Source organism: Dysidea avara, chromosome 6 (genome assembly GCF_963678975.1).
Source record: "Dysidea avara chromosome 6, odDysAvar1.4, whole genome shotgun sequence".
Lineage (NCBI taxonomy): Eukaryota > Metazoa > Porifera > Demospongiae > Dictyoceratida > Dysideidae > Dysidea > Dysidea avara.
Window position 1 is genome coordinate 17193790 of NC_089277.1, and position 10057 is coordinate 17203846.

Genomic DNA, 10057 nt, shown 5'->3' on the forward strand with positions numbered 1-10057 from the left:
TACTGACCGACACACTAACTAACTTACTTACTAATGCCTTCAGACAAGCGTAACTCGATAACGGCTAAGGCTACAGGCCTGATTTCTTCACTGTTCGACGTCGCTTCATCCCGAGACGTGCCTTTTCGCCAACCGCAGCAGCTACAATGCATGCATCATGGTGCTACCTTTGTCCTCCTTAAAGATCCTTTGTGCCCAGTTCCTTTCTCCAGCATTACGTAGGTGACGATTTGCGGTACGCGCGTAATGGCTTCATTTGCGAGCGTTATGGCTTCAGTGCAAGACCTAGAATGCTCAGGCGTTTCTTACAGTATTCCTTGCTTGAAATGTTATGTAGGTGTTCAACATACCAATAGCATCACTGGTAGCTAAAAACAGTGTTACACTGACTGACTAAATCATACTATAGAGGCGCGTAAAAGCGCTTTAATAATATCTATGCAGTAATCGACTGTTATATCCTTAATACAATTTTGATTTTACTTGCACGCATGCTGTAAAGCTAAATAAATAAATAAATAAATAAATACCAAGATACTGCAAGTGCTATAATGCTCTCTGTACAGTCAGCAAAACCATATACATGCATACATGATTATAATACTGAAATACATTTATCTAAACTTGTTAACACTATTAAATGAAAAGTTTAATTTTATAGAACCATCATATAATTATGTTTCGCAACAATTTGCTGTATCAGGCTTCTGGGACCAGTAGCATCATCCTTATATGTGCAGCATTCTGCAATATTTCCACTACAATGATCCGTGTGGCTACACTGCATGTAGAAAGAGAAAGTATACAGAAACGATATCATACAGTACAATAGTAATGTATATCAGTTAGGGATCACCAACTGAGGTTGTTCACTAATTATCATTATGTTTCAAAAAAAGTAAACAAACAGGTATAAGCAAAAATTAGTAATTTTACATCCAATTAGGGATCATAGTAATAAAAAGTAAAGAAACAAGGTGGTTGCCTATATGCCTGCAGATATACTATAGTGGACATTTAATCCCTATAATTCAGTCTATAGCTGTACAACAGAGGTTCTGAAGACTGAATTACAGATTAAATGTCCACTATAGTATATCTGCAGGCATATAGGCAACCACCTTGTTTCTTTACTTTTTATTACTATGATCCCTAATTGGATGTAAAATTACTAATTTTTGCTTATACTTGTAATATATGCAACCCATGCGCTTAGAGAGAGATAAACGTCATAATAATTGACAATTACATGAACAAATAATTACAAAGGGTCAGGAGTCCAGTCTCAGGGTTACCAAGTTATTACTAAAAAGTATGGAGCCCTGGCAAGACCAAAAAAAAACAAAAAAACTACATACAAAACTAAACAATTATACATGGCTTCTCAACAGGTAAACAGATCAACTACATCAACTCCATTGTAACAAGAATGCCACAACACAACAATAAACAAAGACTTAATTTACCTAAACAACTACAATCGATTCAATCTATTATCGCCTCAAAGGTAGCTCAGTTTAGATGCTGATAGATAGCTAGGTTTGTGAATACGTGTTTGTCAATTGATTGACACATTGGTTAACACCCCAATTATCTGGGGAGTGCCAAGACGAGTGTACCCTTTTTTCTCCCTACCCAATGACAAACAGATCTAACATAGGCGGATCTGGGGGGGGGGCCGTGGGGTGCTGTGCCCCCCCCCCCCCCCTGGCCCTTCTCTGGTCCCCCTTAGACCTACAGTACTATATGTATACCAGAAACTAGAATCATGCATTCACACTGTATTTAGAAGTATAGAAAGCCAATAGGCAAATATAAGACAACACTTTTAAATGTACTTAACATTTATAGTTAAACTGTACACCGTAAAGAAAGTGAGGCAAATAAATTTGAATTTTTGTGCAAAGATCGAGGTACTCTAATAGAGCAGTCACTACTCTAACAGAACAGTCGCAATTATGATGTCATCAATTTACAAATTTTACAAATCGTAACAATGCTAGCTACTCCTTATTTTGATTTGGTATACACTTTACCTTCAAACAGGTTATCTCAGATAGGCTAACCAATCTTTCTATGCATTGCAAAGCATACACTTTTAAAGCTAAGTGTTATCAAAAATGCTCTGAAATTCAAACCTGGGAAGTCTGATTTTTAAAATCTTCTCCAACTACAGTTTTACAAACCGTATGTCCATCGTTCATCCAGCTATATGCTGAATAAGGTTATACAAATGAATATAACTTGTGTTCTAGAATTTCCCCATAGCTCATAGTAGAATAAACACTGCTGTGTACTAAAACTTCTTGCCCCCCCTTGGCCCCCCCTGACAGTGTCTCCTAGATCCGCCTATGAGATCTGACCATGCGAGACTATACTCTTTAGTCTCGCGTGGCCAGACCCTATTTTCTGCCGCGAGAGGCGCTTATAATTTCAAATCGATTAGCGTCTCCGCAGAAAATAGGGTCTGGCCACCTAAATATTTCTAAGGTGAAAATTTTCGCTGATTTCGCGATTTTGGGTGTTACCAGAGAAAGTTTTATCTTTGAAATACACTTTGGGAGTGTTTGCAAAATCCGCGAAATTTTTATTTTTAGATAGCTCAACCTCGAAATATTTAGGCTATACGGTATACTCTTATCACTCACTTACTGTGGATTTCATGCCTGTTGAAAAATTTCATTTCATTTTATTAATTAGTAAAGCCCCTAAAGGAGTAGCTAAAACGCTAATACAAAGTTTAAGTTAGTTATTAATTAGTTAATACACTGAGTTTAAAATCTGCAAGGATAGGTTATTAATGTTATTGATTTGGAGACTGTTCCATTAAGGTATCGTTCTGGGGAAGAAGGAGAATTTGTAAGTATCACAAGAGGTTTGAACGTGGTAAAATTTACGAGGATGATTTGATCTAGTTGATGTCAGCCTTGCGGGTGAGGATAAATATTGTTCAGGTAATAATTGAAGACGATTTACAACTTTAAATAGTAGGGTCAAATATTAGGATTATATTTAGTCAGTATATTTTTATTATAGGCAAGTTATATAGTGCCGGCAGTCATGTGCATTAAAAAAAAAAACTTAGAAAAAAAACCTAAGGAAGCGAATAAAAGTTGCCTCAGCAGGGGCTCGAACCCGGGCATCCATACTCTTAATTAATGCTCGTAACGACTGTACCACTGGTGTTGTACCTACTTACCTCACTTAGTTTCCACCTTATAAACATCCGACTGAAGTGACTTCTATATATAACAAGAGTGAAGAAGAAACCAAAGCCTTTAGGCTGAACCCTACCCTACCCCTAATGCTAAGGAACTACTTATCGCATCCCCTAAAGTTGACTGTTCGAGGCAACCTACTAGATGCATCCCCTAAAGTCGAATGCTCGGGGAAACCTACTAGATACGTGCCCTAAGTCGAATGCTCAGGGCATATTGGACATGTACCTACCCTAGCTCGTCTAGATATAACTGGTGTGTTTGATAGTCCAGTAAATGATGGACTTGTGCCGGTAAAATAGCCGTTCACGTTCGTAACCGGTGCCGGTACTATATCCACTTTGTTTATTATATTCTTTTTCTCTAATTTGTTATTTAGTATTGCCCATTGAGTGGTTTATTCTTTATTTTTAATATAAATCAATGAATGGCAAATTCTATTCAATTCTATTGAAGAATTGAATAGAATTTGCCATTCAATAATAAGAATGATATTATTAATAATTTTTTTTGCAAATGATAGGATGTGGTGCGGCAGGAATATTTGGAAGGTATTTAGGAGGTAAGGGGGCAGGAGCATTAACTACGGGCCTTTGGTTTATTTTGTATATTTTGATATATGAATGTAGGTTGTCCAATTATTTATTTGGAGTTAGGAAATTGAATAACGTTGGGGACAGTATTAGTGAAATTTGGAATCCCGTACTACGCAACCACAAATTTTTACATGGAAATTATTCTTTACGCAATACGCGTCGCAGTACGGAATTTCTCAACGGACATGAAATCCTCAGTACAAAAACTCCATAAAGTAACGTGATATGTAATGACAGTCACGTGGGAGACTGGGGCTTTCATCATAAGCACCCGGTAATCGTAATTTTTAAACAAGAGGTCCATTCAGTAATTTTCAGTAGAACCCTGTGAGTAAGAAGAATACAAAACACAAGTGCAACTATGGATGTAACACCAAAAATAAAATGCATGCACACAAAGCCAATACTGAAAGCGATAAGCCCCTGTGCCTAAAAGTATACAGTCTGTGCCAAGCGAGATGACTAGGTTGATTGATTTATTTTTACATAATGTGAAAATATTATCAATGATTACGTGAGTTAGTGATTCTCCTCTGGCAACCATTCCACCATCTTTCTTGGCTACCTCTATTCACCCTGATATAATAATCTACAGTGAGCAAAAGTATGAGATTCGATTATTGGAACTTAAACTCTGTAAACATCTCCATGCTGCTCAAGAATGCAAGTCCAGCAAGATGAATACCAACTATTAATGTCAGAGTTAGATAGGGTTTGTTTCTCAGTACTCTACTACTGAAATCGGTAGCTTGGGTCAGATTCCATTAGGGCCCTACAAACAGTAAACAACAGTCTGCGGCAACAGTCCAAGATGCAAATCTCCACCTCAGTTTGTACCTGTACATGTGGTAGTCAGTCTTACCCATGTATACCAAATTCACTTGGTCTTGTTTTTCATCCCAGTAAAGCAGGTCTTGTCTATAAGGCAGAAAGTTGGGCTGTAACAGTGTAACACTATTTATTAATTTGTACATTGTGACAAAATCTACATGGCTAGCTAGTATAGAGAGATGACACCTCTATTTCAGGTCACACCCAGATTATCATCACATCCAGATTTAATGTTGGTCATTTGATCATCCAACTTATCATCTCACTTTGCAACCCTGACCATAACCTGCTCCCAACCCTGAGCGCCTTTATTTGTGGTAGGCTACTTTCCAGTCAAAAAGTACTAAATTTTCCATTATTTTCACTGCATTTGTTTGCATATCAGTATAGCTAATTACATGGCGTAGTCATCAATATTTACAATTCACAAAATCTTTTCATCACTAATTGTACATTTTACAATAACACGGTAAGCAGCTACTTCACCAGGAAGTCATATCAAAGAAGTGCTGGAGGCCTCTCCATTGGCTACAATAGTCAACTTGTTACATTACACAATGTGAACATTCTCATAACTAACTGCAATTTCACTAACAATCGTGCAGTCTCACCCACTGGAATAAACATTTCACCAATAGGGTTGCAAGCTAGAAGAATATTTAGTGGATGGATTGTCTATATACCAGTTAGTTCAGCAACAAGCTCACTTAATTATAATTGTGTGGTCAATAACAGTATGTTTATCAACAATTACGCTGAGAAATTTGGTGCAGGATTATTCATATTATTTTACTGGAGGATTTGTTGCTAATCATCGGAAACAATGTATTTAACTACTTATAGCTGCTAATTTTGCAAGAGCATTGCATTGAGTTCTGTAAGCTTTGCAAACACTATAATTGCATATTCTTGAACCTTTTACAATTTAAACATTATGTACAACCACAGGATGTATCCATCTAGCACCAACACATTTTAATTGGGAAAATTAATGAAAAACCAACAAGAACTTAATAATGTAAATTCAATGAAAAGCAGTTTCATACAGCTTTCAGTATTAGTTAATTTTTCATTGAATTTACATGGACAAAATCTCCGGTACCGAAATATGAACAAAATTTCTCCATGCAGTAATTCCCAAGATGTAGGTAGTCAAAAGGTTTGACTTTTTCTTTGTGTATTTAATCTAATCAAAAACAGCCAAGCTGTAAAAAAAGGTGCGGCCCCCATAAAGGCCATGGTGAAAAAAGATGTGAAATCCAAGGTGGCGGCCAAGAAATGGCTGTGATGGTAGGTTAATGGTTACATTTTAATAACAACAATTCAGGTGAATTTTGTGCCAAGACCAAGCGGCACAAAATTCACCTGAATTGCCGTTATTAAAATGTAACCATTAACCTACCATCACAGCCATTTCTTGGCCGCCACCTTGGATTTCACATCTTTTTTCACCATGGCCTTTATGGGGGCCGCACCTTTTTTTACAGCTTGGCTGTTTTTGATTAGATATCACTTCTTTTTGTATTTGTATACTGCAAAGCCGGCCTATGGCTGGCTTTGGGGCTTTTTTAACCCATGTGTTTTTTCTTTACCACAGGAAGAAGAAAAGAACTTAAAGAAGAATTTTAGTACTTCAATTATTTTTGATTTTATTAGTAATTATACAAATTATATACATATATTTATTACATGCTCATTATTCCCCACAGGATTTTTTTTTGCAGATGATCTCTCTACTGGGTGACTTGAAATGTAGCTGAACTATATACAGGATGGTTTCTTTGTAGCTGAACTCTCTGTAACAGGTGATTTGTTTGCAGCTAAACACTCTACATGGCGGTGTCTTTATAGCCGAACTCTCTACATGATGGTTTCTTTGTAACTGAACTCTCTATAAGGTGACTTCGTCTAGCTGAACTCTCTACAGGGTGATTTTTTTGTAGCTGAACTCTCTGCAGGGTGATTTGTTTGCAGCTGAACTCTCTACATGATGGTTTCTTTGTAGCTGAACTCTTTACAAGGTGACTTCGTCCAGTTGATCTCTCTACGGGGTGATTTGTTTCTAGCTGAACTCTCTACAGGTGAATTGTTTGCAGCTAAACTCTCTACATGGTGGTTTCTTTGTAGCTGAACTCTCTACAAGGTAACTTCTTCTCTACAGGGTGATTTGTTGTAGTTGAATTCTCTACTAGGTGGTTTGTATGAGGCTGAACTCTCTACATGGCGGTTTCTTTGTAGCTGAACTCTCTACAGAGTGATTTGTTTGCAGCTGAACTCTCTACATGATGGTTTCTTTGTAACTGAACACTCTGCAAGGTGACTTCTTCTAGCATGATCTTTCTACAGGGTGAATTGTTGTAGCTGAACTATCTACAAGGTAACTTCTTCTAGCTGATCTCTATACAGGGTGATTTGTTTGTAGTTGAATTCTGTACAGGTGGTTTCTTTGTAGCTGAACTCTGTACATGATGGTTTCTTTGTAGCTAAACTCTTTACAAGGTGACTTCTTCTAGCTGAACTCTCTACGGGGTAATTTCTTTGTAGCTGAACTCTCTATGTGGTGGTTTCTTTGTAAATGAACTCTCTACAAGGTGAATTCTTCTACCTGATCTCTCTACAGGGTGATTTGTTTGTAACTGAACTCTGTACAAGTGCGTTTTTGTGGGTGATCTCACTGCAGGTTGATTTGTTTGTAGCTGAACTCACTAAAGGGTGATTTTGCTTGTAGCTGAACTCCTTGCATTGTATCTAGTTTCTAGCTGATCTCTCTACAGGGTGATTTGTTTGTAGCTGATCTCTCTACAAGTTGATTTGTGTGTAGCTGATCTCTCTATGCAGGTTGATTAATTTGCAGCCGATCTCTCTACAAGGTAATTTGTTTGTAGCTGAACTGTCTATAAAGTGATTTATTTGTAGCTGATCTCTCTGCAGGTTGATTTGTTTTAGCTGAACTCTCTACAGGGTGATTTACTTGTAGCTGAACTCCTTACATTGTGACTAGTTTCTAGCTGATCTCTCTACAGGGTGATTTGTTTGTAGCTGATCTCTCTACAAGTTGATTTGTGTGTGGCTGATCTTTCTACTGGTTGATTTGTTTGTAGCCGATCTCTCTACAGGGTAATTTGTTTGTAGCTGAACTCTGTACAAGGTGCTTTTTTGTAGGTGATCTCACTGCAGGTTGATTTGTTTGTAGCTGAACTCACTAAAGGGTGATTTGCTTGTAGCTGAACTCCTTACATTGTGTCAAGTTTCTAGCTGATCTCTCTACAGAGTGATTTGTTTGTAGCTGAACTCTCTATAAGGTGATTTATTTGTAGCTGAACTCCTTACATTGTGTGTAGTTTCTAGCTGATCTCTCTACAGGGTGATTTGTTTGTAATTGATCTCTCTACAAGTTGATTTGTGTGTAGCTGATCTCTCTGCAGGTTGATTTGTTTGTAGCCGATCTCTCTATAGGGTAATTTGTTTGTAGCTGAACTCTCTATAAGGTGATTTGTTTGTAGTTGATCTCTCTGCAAGTTGATTTGTTTTAGCTGAACTCTCTACAGGCTGATTTGTTTGTAGCCGATCTCTCTACAGGGTAATTTGTTTGTAGCTGAACTCTCTACAAGTTGATTTGTGTGTAGCTGATCTCTCTGAAGGTTGATTTGTTTGTAGCTGATCTCTCTACAGGGCAATTTGTTTGTAGCTGATCTCTCTACAGGGTCATTTTTTTTGTAGCTGACCTCTCTTCAGGGTGATTTGTTTCTAGCTGATCTCTCTACAGGGTGATTTTTTGTAGCTGACCTCTCTTCAGGGTGATTTGTTTCTAGCTGATCTCTCTACAGGGTGATTTTTTGTAGCTGACCTCTCTTCAGGGTGATTTGTTTCTAGCTGATTGCTCTACAGGTTGATTTGTTTGTAGATGAACTCTCTACAGGGTAATTTGCTTGTAGCTGAACTCCTTACTTTGTGTCTAGTTTCTAGCTGATCTCTCTACAGAGTGATTTGTTTGTAGCTGAACTCTCTATAAGGTGATTTATTTGTAGCTGAACTCCTTACATTGTGTGTAGTTTCTAGCTGATCTCTCTACAGGGTGATTTGTTTGTAGCTGATCTCTCTACAAGTTGATTTGTGTGTAGCTGATCTCTCTGCAGGTTGATTAATTTGCAGCCGATCTCTCTACAGGGTAATTTGTTTGTAGCTGAACTGTCTGTAAAGTGATTTATTTGTAGCTGATCTCTCTGCAGGTTGATTTGTTTTAGCTGAACTCTCTACAGGGTAATTTGCTTGTAGCTGAACTCCTTACTTTGTGTCTAGTTTGTAGCTGATCTCTCTACAGGGTGATTTGTTTGTAGCTGAACTCCTTACATTGTGTGTAGTTTCTAGCTGATCTCTCTACAGGGTGATTTGTTTGTAGCTGATCTCTCTACAAGTTGATTTGTGTGTATATAGCTGATCTCTCTGCAGGTTGATTTGTTTGTAGCCGATCTCTCTACAGGTAATCTGTTTGTAGCTGAACTCTCTATAAGGTGATTTGTTTGTAGCTAATCTCTCTGCAGGTTGATTTGTTTTAGCTGAACTCTCTACAGGGTGATTGCTTGTAGCTGAACTCCTTACATTGTGTCTAGTTTCTAGCTGATGTCTCTACAGGGTGATTTTTTGTAACTGAACTCTCTTCAAGGTGGTTTGTTTCTAGCTGATCTCTCTACAGGTAGATTTGTGTTGATTTGTTCATTGCTGATCACTCTAAAGGTAATTGATTTGTTGCAGTTGAACACCCTGCAAAGTGTTTTGTTTGTAGCTGATCACTCTAAAGGGTAATTTGTTTGTAGCTGAACTCTCTCCACGGTGATTTGTGTGTAGCAGAATTCTGTGTAACTGAATTCTCTAGAGAGTGACTTAATTGTAGCTGAATTCTCTACACAGTGCTTGATTGTTTATAGCTGAACTTTCTTCAGTGTGACTTGTAATGTTCTGAATCTCTATAGTGGTATATTTGCTTAACTCTCCACATGGTGACTGTCTTCTTGCTGAACTGTCTATAAGATTAACTGTTTGCAGCTGAACTCCCTACAGAATAACTTGTGATGTAATAAAATTCTATAATGGAGTACATAAATTAGCTGAATGCTCTATTAGGGTGACTGTTCTATTAGAGTATCTCGATCTCGCATTTGCTACACGGAGTTGGCTTTCGAATCATAACTCAGTGGTTTGTAATCCGATTCTTCTGTACTACTGCAAGGACTTTCTATGAAGATTATTCCAGCTATACACCGATTTTCAGTTCATTGCTCTAAGCGGTTTGCCTAGTAGGCGTGAAAACTAATACTTTTTTATTCATAAAAATCGATCGCGTAATTGTGACACAGGTTGGGTTTTGTGTCATATCTCCGTGGTCTTTATCTCGATTCCTTTCAAACCACCAAA

General features: G+C 37.7%; 1 protein-coding gene across 1 annotated transcript in view; it reads right to left on the bottom strand.

The window, feature by feature from the left end:
- Positions 1 to 473: 473 nt before the first annotated feature.
- LOC136258552 (uncharacterized) overlaps positions 474 to 10057 on the bottom strand; it is a 43038-nt gene continuing 33454 nt past the window's right edge. Inside the window, exon 2 of the transcript XR_010702820.1 lies at positions 474 to 781. The gene's annotated coding sequence lies outside the window, so the exon portion shown is untranslated. The remainder of the gene's footprint in view (positions 782 to 10057) is intronic.